The following is an 11742-nucleotide window of genomic DNA, read 5'->3' as shown; positions in this document are numbered from 1 at the left end:
TCCCCACACTAGTGAGAGCTTAATAAGGACACTCATGAAACAAAACCAAGGGCTGTTGTTCAACCAGTACCAACTGGTCAACATAAAATACCAACTGTTGTCCTTTAATGTGCACAAAACCGCCATTGTCCCCAGCAACAAGGCCGCTATTTTCTTGATGCAGTATTGACTTTTCAGCTTCTGACGAGAGATTGACACGAAACGATCAAAGGTGAAAGTGATGGTGAACCAGACAGTACAGTGAGTAACCGCAGAAAGCAGAACAGCGTGAATGTTACGGACTGGAATGGAGCACAGAATTGATAATTCATATGCAAAGGGAATCTGCCGCAAAATCAGGTCCAGAATAACTACCAGTAGATCTGCCGTTGCCATGGCTACCAGTTAGCGTGTGGTTGAACCGGAAATGCCACATTTTCCCCGTGACGATATCACGATCGTCAGTATGTTAACTGTGAGTTAAATAAAATATAAGCGTCAAAATGAGGAAGAAGAATGTGATCAAACTGAATATTCACAGTGAGTCTGTGTATAATTCATTACAGTAACAGTTTTAACAACACCAGGTTAAAGTCCAACAGGTTTATTTGGTAGCAAATACCATTAGCTTTCGGAGCGCTGCTCCTTCGTCAGATGGAGTGGAAATGAGAGCACATTTCCACTCCATCTGACGAAGGAGCAGCGCTCCGAAAGCGAATGGTATTTGCTACCAAATAAACCTGTTGGACTTTAACCTGGTGTTGTTAAAACTATTACTGTGTTCACCCCAGTCCAACACCGGCATCTCCACATTATAATTCATTAGTCAGCACTGCTCCAGTGATCGAAGATAGTACATATTATGTGATTTTTTTTTTACGCAACTCAATGTACATGGCTGCTGAATGAGGTCAGGGAGGAGTCAGAACATGCTTTGAGGTTGATTTTCAAGATTGCACTAGATGCAGCAGAGGTAAAGGAGAAATACAGAAATGCAAACAAAGTTCCGTTTTTTAATAAAGGATCACAGTAAATGCCAGCCAATTATCATCCAGTTAGACTTAGTTTGGTGGTGGGCAAATTAGCAGAATCAATTCTGAAAATTAGGAATAACTGTCACGGACAAATACATGGGCAAGTCAGGAATGGTCAGCAAGCATTTGGTTAAGGAAGGTCATTCCTCATAAACTTGAATAAACGATTTGAGGAAGTGACAAGGAGGGCTGATGAAGGTAGTGCAGTTGATGTTATGTGCATGAATTTTAGCAAGGCGCTTGACATGGCAGATTGGTACAAAAATTAAAGTCCCACGGGATACAGAATAATGTGGTAAACTAGATGAAATGTTGGCTCAGTAGCAGGAAACAAAAGGGTACTGGTCGGTCGATGCATTGAGATTGGAAAATTGGTTCAAGAGGTGTCACAAAAGGTGTCGTGTTGGGACTTTTGCTGTTGTTGTTATAGATTTGAATGGGAATGTGAGGGACACGATTAAAAATATGATCTTAAAATGATAACAATGGGATGGTGCAGTAAGTGGTAAAGTGGTAGGTCCTTCCCAACTCCCACATTTGTTGCCTGTGAGATAGGAATTGATCTCAGCCATGAACACATTGAATATTGGAACGAACATAACATATGCCGGTGGAGGCGAGGGGGTGGAGGGGTGGGGGGTGTGCTGGGGGCGGTCGAGGGTGCGGTTGGAAAGGGGGTCTCAAAGATTTGAGAATCATTTCTTGAAGAATTATTTTCGCAATTGACGCTCAAATAATTGCCCATTATATCCTTGTGGTACAATGTGTTCACCTGGCATTCATTTGTCCAAACTCAAGAGCGTAAAGGAAACACGTTAGACAGCCTTTAACAAATTAAGTCAACGATCATAAACCATTTACTCACTCGCACTCTGGTGTTCCAAATAATGCATGTTATTTTCCAGATACAGAGACTGCATCTTGCACAATATTACAGAGAACCCCCACGTGTTTGAAAAAAAAACTTCTCCAAAAAACCTGCACTAAAGACAGAAATGCAATTCCCCCCTCCTAATTGATCACTGCATCGACACCCGAAGGATAGTCCAAACATTATAGACCTTTCAATTTGAAGTCAGTGCGTGGCCAAGTATTTGTGATCAACTCTGAGTAAGAGGAAATAAATGGTAACTTAGAAAGAATGATTGATCAGGGATTGTCATTTGGGAGAATAGCATATGTTAGGAAGTGAAACGGAGAAATGAAGAAAATAATGCCGTGGGCAGTTTCTGCATTGCTTTTCGTGAGCAACTTGACAATTCCCAGGTGATAATTGCTCAAAATATGGATTTCCATGAGGTCAGGCCAAGGTGATGCGATGGATCCAGAATTTGACTAGTTACAAGAAGCAAAGATTAATTATTTTTTTGTGAACGAAAAGTTGTTTCCAGTGACGTTCCATGGGTTTGATGTTACAGGCCGTGATCATCGTTCTATAGAAGAAAGAACAAAGAACAAAGACAGCATCGCAAAGGCACAGGCTCTCCGGCCCTTCAAGCCTGCGCCGATTAAGATGTCGGCCGAAGCTAAAACCGTAAGCACTTACAGAGTCCACATCCTTCCATTTTCAACGTTTTCAAGTATTCGGCTAGATGCCCTTGAATGCCACGATTATTCCTGCTCCTCCCCGAGTCGCAAGCTCCAGACATTCACACCTTCTGTGTAAAACCTTGCCTCACAAAATTTTGCCCATGCATCTTAAACTTATGTCAGCTCGTAGTTGACATTCTCTTAACCCAGGAAAGAACCCAGGAAAGAGCATGTAGCTACCCACTCAACCCACGCCACTCATGACCTTGTAAACCTCTATCAGGTCGGGCCTCAACCTCCGTCCTTCCAATGAGAACAAACCGAGTTCATCCAATCTCTCCTCATAGCTAATACCTTCCAGACCAAGCACGATCCTGCTAAACCTCTTCTCTACCCTCTCCAAATCATTCACATCGTTCTGGTAATGTGGCAACCAGAATTGTACGTTAATAATCCAAATGAGGCCGAACTAATGTTCTGCACAGCTGCAGCGTGACATGCCAATTTTTATACTCAGTGCCCCAACCGATGAAGGCAAGCATGCCGTCTGCCTTCTTGACCATCTTGTCCACCTGCGTTTGCCACTTTCAACTATTGGTGGGCAAGTATGCTCAGATCTCTCTGCCTGTCAATACTCCTAAGTGAGTATAATACTTTATAATTCCTACACGCATTGGACCTTCCAAAATGCATTACCTCACATTTGTCCGAATAAAACTCCAGCTGACATTTCTCTGCCCAAGTTTCCAACGGGTTTTTCTCTTGCTGTATCCTCTGAAACTACTCTTCACTATCTGAAACTCCAAAAAATGTTGTATCCTATGCAAACTTACGATTCAAACCAGCTACATTTTTCATCAAATCATTTATATATATGACGAACATCAAAGGTCACAGTCTTATTCCGTGTGGAACACCGCTCATCAAAGCCTTATACATTAATAATTTGGACTGAAATGAAAGAGGCACGGTCGCAAAATTTGCAGCAGACGCAAATGATGAAGTTGATAACTGTTGTCTCCAGAATAATGTCGATCGTTTGGTTCTGGGAGTGGGAAGGTGGAAAATGAAATTAAGTTTGACGAATGTTGAGGTGAGACAAGCAAGACAAGGTGAAAACTCAATAAACGGCAAGAAAATGCAAGGGGTAGAGAGGAAGGAATGAACTTGGTAGTGCATAAATGCAGACCCCTGCAGGTGGCAGGACAGGAACTAAATGTGCAAGGGCAGCATAATAAAAAAAAATCTCCATTGGACGACGTATTGAGCACAGAATCAACGCTGTAATTGTGTAACTGCACAAACAATGAGGAATTAATAAATGCTCCTAAGATCTCCATTCTTTTAATATTTTTTTCATAATTTTCCATGCAGTTACTGCCCCCCCATCCACTCCCCCTCCCTAACATGCTACCATGCTTTGTTTCCCATAGGCCATGATACTTCTTGTCGTTTTACCCTTCTCTTACCCCCGCCGCCCACCTGTTAGTTTAAATTCCTTGTGACCACTCTGTTTTCCTTTCCCCTCAAGCACTGGTCCCAGATCCGTTAAGGTGGAGACCGCCCCAAAAGTTCCCTCCCATTCCAATACTGATGGCAATGCCCTATGAAATGGAACCCCTCATTCTTGCGCCACTCCTTTAGCCACATGCTTACTTCCCCAATTTTCACATCACTTTGCCAATTCTCACGTGACACGTGTAGAAATCTAGAGATTTTAACCCTTGAGGACCTGTTCTTTAATTTGGTTCCTCGTTCCTGATAACGCCCAAACAGGTCCTCTTTCCTTGCCTTGCCTATTTTGTGTCCCAACGTGGACATCAACGATTGCATCCTCCTCTCCCACTGCAATCTCCTTTCAGGTCGATCAGAAATTCTCCTCACCCTTGCACCGTTACACTGCATCCTGTGAATCCTCTGTTAAAACTGCATTTTTATGCCAACCCAGCAGTAGCAAAACCTGACTTTACATCTTCGTCCATCTCACAACTGGGAGCCTGAAATCTATCCATCAAGATGGAAGTGCCCGTTCCAATTCTACTCTGGTATTGTATTCGCACAATTTATTGTCCTCACACAATTTATTGTCCTTTACTGTGAAGACAGTTTGACAGAGATTAAGGGATGGCTTTGATGAAAACAACTTTTAGTTGCCATCAGCAATGCACAGCTTCAAAGCGCTTGTCAATTTACTTCTGCCTTCCCCTCTGTTTTCTCTTTGGTCAGAACCGAAGCATTTTTTTTTCTTTTCTCTTCCTCTCAATTAGCAACCAGTCATCTGGCGGCAGAAAACCACTGAGGTGAAAAAAATATATATCATGAGCAACAGCCCCGCACTTCAGCTCCTTGCCTCCAGGAGTCTGAATGGGGCTGCTATTGCGGATCAGGTGAGATGATTCCAGCTGTCGAGTCAAAGATCCAGGCTGCAGAAGCTATTATCTTAAGATCTCTTTGCCGTCCTTCAGGTCACGAGATCCAAGACCTGGCTAGCCGGAGAACCACGACATCCAGTTTGCACTTTCTAATATGAATCATGTCGATGTTCATCATGTGTGCTTTCTGGGACCTACTCCCGTGCATCCTCTGCTAAAACTGCAATTTAACGCGTCGAAGGGGAGTTGAAAGTCTCTAAGATCTGACATAATCCCAACTCAATAGCTGCTGTTGTTGAAATGCTAATTCTGCTCTCTCGATACAGACACAATTAATATTTGCTTTGAATATTCGTGCACATTATCCTATTTTTTTCTCTTTCAGTGAATGTCGTGTCAATTGCCATCCTGTCGCAAGGAAAGTGCGGCCTTTCCATGAGCAACACCAGCTACCTGTTGGCAATGTTTATGGCAGCTCTGATGGTCATTATCACTGAGGTCATACGAGGCAATTCCGGCATTAATACTCTTCAGAATGTTTCCTGGGCATCACCACCATATGTAGTGTTACGTATTGCATGGCTCCTGTCGCTGCAGACTGTGCTGTATTGTTTACTGTGACTTTTACATTGAATTGCCTTTTCGCCATTTGCTGCAGAATCTGAAAATAAAATATTGGACCAGGGGAACTATGGCTGTGGTCCCAGGAATAACCAGAATTCTGTTCTGTGCAAAAAAATGTTCCTTTAATGGGAAAAATTGACAATGTGCCATGGTTCTGATCAAAGAGACCAAACTATTATACCAAACTTGTGTGTCGAGAATTTGACTGATTTCGCTGCAGTATAAACCCATTGCTACCATTCGCCATCATTGTGCTGCCCAAAGCTTTGACTGTCGGAGATATTTTACTTGCAATCGATTGTGGAAGGGACTGAGAGGTCAGAGCGAGGGAAATCGTCAGAGTGACCCAGTGATGGAAAGTACAAAGCGGTCAATGATTTTACTCTTCACCATATCGGATAGCTTCACACTTTTGTGGATGAACAGTTTACTGATGTTATAGAATTACAGGAACGGATCCTTTTAAATATAATGGTTCATCTTATGGTTCTGAGAAATTGGGTTGACGTTGCGAAAATTAAGTTTCTTCTCAAATGCTTTCATTTACGGGGCGACAGAGGCTAAGTTCAGGGAGCAACTAACGGGTGCGGTGACATATCATGCAGTGCAATTCATTAAGTTAATTAATCAACAAAGAAATTGACAATATCATGGAGTAGTATGTCACTGTTCTCAGCCCATACAGAAAGAGGCCATTCGGCCCATCGAGTCCGCACCGACCACAATCCCACCCAGGCCCTACCCCCAAAACCCTACATATTTTACCCACTAATCCCTCTAACCTACACGGCCCTTCCTGCGCTTAACATATTTAGATGATATATTGGGCTTCTACACAATTTGCCTCGCCAGTGCTTCCTTATGATCACTATTGGCTCTCCTACTTGATTACTTATGATCCCCCTACAGATGCTATGCTCCAGTCAGGCCTCCATTGTTTCGCTCCCTTTGCAACTGCTAAAAACCTCTCTATGTTGCGCTATTGAATCCTGAATATTCATACATCTGGCTGTTTCCGTTATGGTTGCTCCTACATTTCACCCTAAAGAGATGTTGACATTTCCTGTTTTCTAACTGCCCCTCCTGATCTGCCCTGTTGTCGATTATCCCACAAGAAGCTGTTCCCTGAATAGCTTGGCCACATCCTGCCCTATCCTCACAAACTACGCATTCCACCAGCCTAAAAACCCTTTTTTTGCACATCAACATTTCCGTTTCCCTTCCATGGCAAGCTGAATTCGTACTGCTTTGTCGCTGTTATCACTGAAATGTTCCCCACGTCTACCTCGAACACGTGCATGCTTTCGTTTTCCAGAATTATATCCAGCACTGCATCATCCCTTGTTGGACCTTTTACACATGGATATAAAATGCTCTTCAAATACGTTTCAAGCAACATCTCCTCGAAACCTTTGACATTATGGCCATCCCAATTAGCTTTCGGGTAGTTGAACTCCCCTAATATAATTAACCTACTTTTAATAATTATGCTCAAGTAAATGGTCAGCATAACTGCTCCTTAATAGACAGACAAATGTCTGTGGGCCAACAATAAACTCCCAGCAATGTGATTGTCCGTTTTTATTCCTAAAGTACGCCCAACAAGCCTCATTTGATGGCCCGACCAAGTTATCATCCCTCCTTACTGCAGTAACTGATTCCATAATTAATAATGCTAATCATTATCCGAAGTGGAATCCATTCAGTGTGATGTTCTAAAGAAAAGTTTCGTTAGTGCGGTGGTTAGTGAGGCAAGGGAGCAGAAATTTCAAATGCAATAAAATAGTCAGAACAAAGTCATATTGAATTTGAGGCATTTATAAAAAAGCAATTACCCCGAGAGAGATTAATCTGTTTGAAGAATTTCAAGATATACTTCCTTTGGTTACCAGGACAAATGTTGATGAAGAAAGGGGTAAAACTGCTAGACAGGCAGCAGAGTTGGCTCATGATTTCAAATTAGTCCATAGAGGAATATTGTATGTTTCCAAAATTGTTTTCAAGAAGAAAAGGATATCAGGTGGACAGGAGAAAACAAAACAAATTGTAAAGGGAGAGGTGGAACATTTGCAATTATTCTGAAAAGGGTCATTTGACGGCAAATTGTTTCCATTGTTACAGTGAGCGACTTATTGGGGAAGATTATTGGATAGTAAATGCAAGTCCAGTTACAGTAGCAGAAAAGGACGCACGTTTGAATGAAATGTTTGGTAAACCTCCAGCAATGGTGTCGGTTAAACGTGCCCTGACTGAGCTGCTGATTCCGGGGGATAGCTCTAAAGATAGCAGGGGGGTGGGTATCAAATAATTATGTCGACAACTGTAGAGGCTGGGGATGAGCTTGGGGCCAGGACAAGGCTGGCAAAAAAAGGGCACTCTGGGGGAGGATGACCTCACTGGGCCTGGAAGTCTGGAGTGCATCGACTTCAATGCAAGGAGCGTAGCAGGTAAGACAGACGATCTTAGGGCCTTAATGCTTGAGAGGAATTTGGATGTGGTTGCGGTGACAGTGACTTGGTTGAAAGAGGGACAGGACGGGCAGCTGAATATTCCGGGGCACAAATGTTTTAGGAGAGACAGCGGAGGGGGCAAATAAGGTGGGGGAGTAGCAGTATTAATTAGAGAACATATTACAGCGGTGCAGAGGGAGGACAATCGAGAGGGGTCGTGTAACGAGTCACTGTGGGTGGAGCTCAGAAAAAGGAAGGGCGCAGTCACTATGTTGGGGGTATACTACAGGCCCCCCAACAGCCCAAGGTATGTGGAAGAACGGATATGTCAGGAGATGCTGGATAGGTGCAGGAAAAATAGGGTTGTTATCGTGGGAGACTTCAATTTCCCTGGTATTGACTGGAAATCGCTTAGAGCTGGGACTCTGAATGGGGAGGAATTTGTAAAGTGTGTACAGGAGGGTTCTTTGGAACAATATGTAGATAGCCCGACTAGAGAGGGGGCTATACTGGACCTCGTACTGGGGAATGAGCCCGGTCAGGTCTTCAAAGTTTCGGTCGGGGAACATGCGGCAAAAAGTGACCACAATTCTGTTAGCTTTAGGATAGTGATGGAAAAGGATGAGTGGTGTCCCAAGGGTAAGGTGTTGGATTGGGGGAAGGCAAACTTTAGTGGGATTAGGCAGAAATTGGCAGCTCTTGATTGGGAGAGGCTGTTTGAGGGTAAATCCACATCTGGCATGTGGGAGTCTTTTAAGGAACAGTTGTTAGGGCTACAGGACAGGCATGTGCCTGTCAAAAAGGGTAGGAAGGGTAGGATTCGAGAACCGTGGATAACCAGGGAAATTGAGGGACTGGTCAAAAAGGAAAGAGAGGCGTACGTTAGGTCCAGGCATCTAAAAACGGAGGGAGCTCTGCAGAACTCAAACGAGGAATTAGAAGGGCAAAAAGGGGACAGGAAATGTCCTTGGCACACAGGATTAAGGAGAATCCCAAGGCATTTTATTCATATGTTCGGAACAAAAGGGTTGTCAGGGACAAAATCGGACCTCTCAGGGACAAAAGTGGGGAATGATGCTTGGAGCCCAAAGAAGTAGGGGAGATCCTAAATGAATACTTTGCGTCGGTATTCACAAAGGAGAGGGGTGTGTTGATTGGGAGCGTCTCGGAGGGGATTGTTGACCAGTTAGAGAAAATCTCCATTACAAGGGAGGAAGTGTTAGGTTTTTTAGAGAATATAAAGACTGACAAATCCCCAGGGCCTGATGGCATCTATCCAAGGCTGCTCAGGGAGACGAGAGATGAAATCGCTGAGCCTCTGACACAAATCTTTGTCTCATCGCTGGACACAGGTGAGGTCCCAGAGGATTGGAGGATAGCTAATTTGGTCCCGTTATTTAAGAAGGGTAGGAAGGATAACCCGGGTAATTATAGGCCAGTGAGCTTGACATCCGTGGTAGGGAAGTTGTTGGAGAGGATTCTTAGAGATAGGATGTACGCGCATTTAGAAAGGAATAAACGCATTAACGATAGTCAGCATGGTTTTGTGAGAGGGAGATCATGCCTCACTAACCTGGTGGAGCTTTTTGAAGAAGTGACTAGAATGGTTGACCAGGGAAGGGCCGTGAATGTCGTCTATATGGACTTTAGTAAAGCGTTTGACAAAGTCCCTCATGGTAGCTTGGTGCAAAAGGTTGGATCTCATGGGATAAAGGGGGCGGTGGCAAGGTGGGTGGAGAACTGGCTTGGTCACAGAAGACAGAGGGTGGTAGTGGAAGGGTCTTTTTCCAACTGGAGGCCTGTGATATGTTCGGCACAACTTGTGGGGCCGACGGGCCTGTATTGTGCTGTAGTTTTTCTATGTTTCTATGAGTGATAGCCTCCTCACTGTTTGCGACAATTTTTATTTGTGGCCTTCCCATTCCTGCGGTGGGTCTCTATTTGTTACATTTTGCGAATATTAAAGTGTTTTCGAAAATCCTGCTGTTAGATTATTCGCCGTTTTACAGAGAACACCGACCTATCTCTATCCTCCCAAATCATGCCGCTATCTTCCTTACTGTTTACTGCATTTCACAAATCTGCGTGCGTCTACCAAACGCAGCGGACATCCTCATTTTGTTCAATGTTGACAAAGCACATGTTGTGTGTACTCGTTGAAACCTGGCCACGTCAAATTAAAGTCCACTCCAGTCGGAATAAATACTGTCTACCACTTCAGTCGGTCTTTCCATAACTTAGCCAATGTCTTCGCCACACTGCCACTGCCCCTTTCATCCAATGGTTCCAGTGTATACAACAATTCCATGAAGTGGCATGTGACCACGCTCCTTTTTAGAGACGATCTGCACATTAACCACACTGCCCTGATCCGTCCTCTTCATTTCTACAAATAATTCCATTATCTTCATCTGTCAGGGATTAACATTAATAAATATATGCTGCTATTCATTTAAGTGAGTTTTTTCCCCAAGCCATGATTTGCTTTCTCCTAAGTTACAGAAGGCTGTCATTTTCCAATGTTGCACTGACATTTTATTCAATGCTCTGTTCGTCCAGGATTTTTCTCCTCTTCCTTTTCAAAACAGGTTGGCACACTAAAAATCATCCAGTTCTTTGCATCATACCACTCACTCACAGCATTGCAAAGTATTGTTTCAGTTCATGCTTTATTTACCTCACCGCTGCCCTCAGTAACCATCATACATCCCCTTTAGTCCAGTATATTTTCTATTTTATTACGGTTCAAAAAGTGTTGGATTGGAAGCAGTTAACTGGACGTGTTTGTTCAGAGATTTTCATGAACGCATTTCTCCAAGGATCACAAATGTTTCACTCGAGGGATTATCTGAAGTGTTAATAAGGTACCCCTTCGGTGTTCTATCCCATATTGCGAGAAGGAAGAACAACTACGACAAGAAACACTGGCGATAGGGAAAGGGATAAGAATGATCGGATGCTGAAAGCTGCAGAGTTCAGTTTGACAATGATGGATCAGGACCTTGGGGCAGCAGATTGGAATTCTCCAACGACGCGTTTGAACCTAGGAACAATGGATTGTCATTCAAGAACAACAGATCAGAATCTCACAAAAATCTGTTGGAATGTCCCAGCAATGGAGAAGAGTTTATCCTATTGGATTTACTGGATTTCTGGTGATTATTCGTGGATAACAACAGCCGTTCGTTTCGAATATGCACTTTACATTATTGAGTACTTTTACTTTCCCATCTTGGCCATTACTGGTGTTCCTGGTAAGTGTATTCGTCCCCTTTTAAGCACATAAGCATTATTTAACTCGATAAATATTCTCATCAAATGTTCTTGCTGCTTGATTCCGTTGAGTCCCTGTATCCAATAGTTAATGCTATAAACTTTGATAATATTGTCCGTGGTTTTACTGATTCAATTTATCTTCATTACTCCTGTTGGGATTTCAAGTTTAGCACTGTACCTAGATATTGCAGCTGCAATCCATGTCATTGAGACCATGGAGTCACTTGTCTTCGTGCCCACTCAAAAGCTCTGTTCACTAACTATGAATTCAGTCCTTTGTCCAACCAATATCCGAGACTGAAGGAGACTCCTTACAAGCTCCGTTGCCCCTTGGATCCTGGATTGATTTCTATCCACACATGGTTGCCATCCCAATCCCACAGATTATAGAAACATAGAAAACTACAGCACAAAACAGGCTCTTCGGCCCCACAAGTTGTGCCGAACATATCCCTACCTTCTAGGCCTACCTATCAC

Source organism: Mustelus asterias, unplaced genomic scaffold, assembly GCF_964213995.1.
Source record: "Mustelus asterias unplaced genomic scaffold, sMusAst1.hap1.1 HAP1_SCAFFOLD_274, whole genome shotgun sequence".
Lineage (NCBI taxonomy): Eukaryota > Metazoa > Chordata > Chondrichthyes > Carcharhiniformes > Triakidae > Mustelus > Mustelus asterias.
This window is presented reverse-complemented; position numbering follows the sequence as displayed.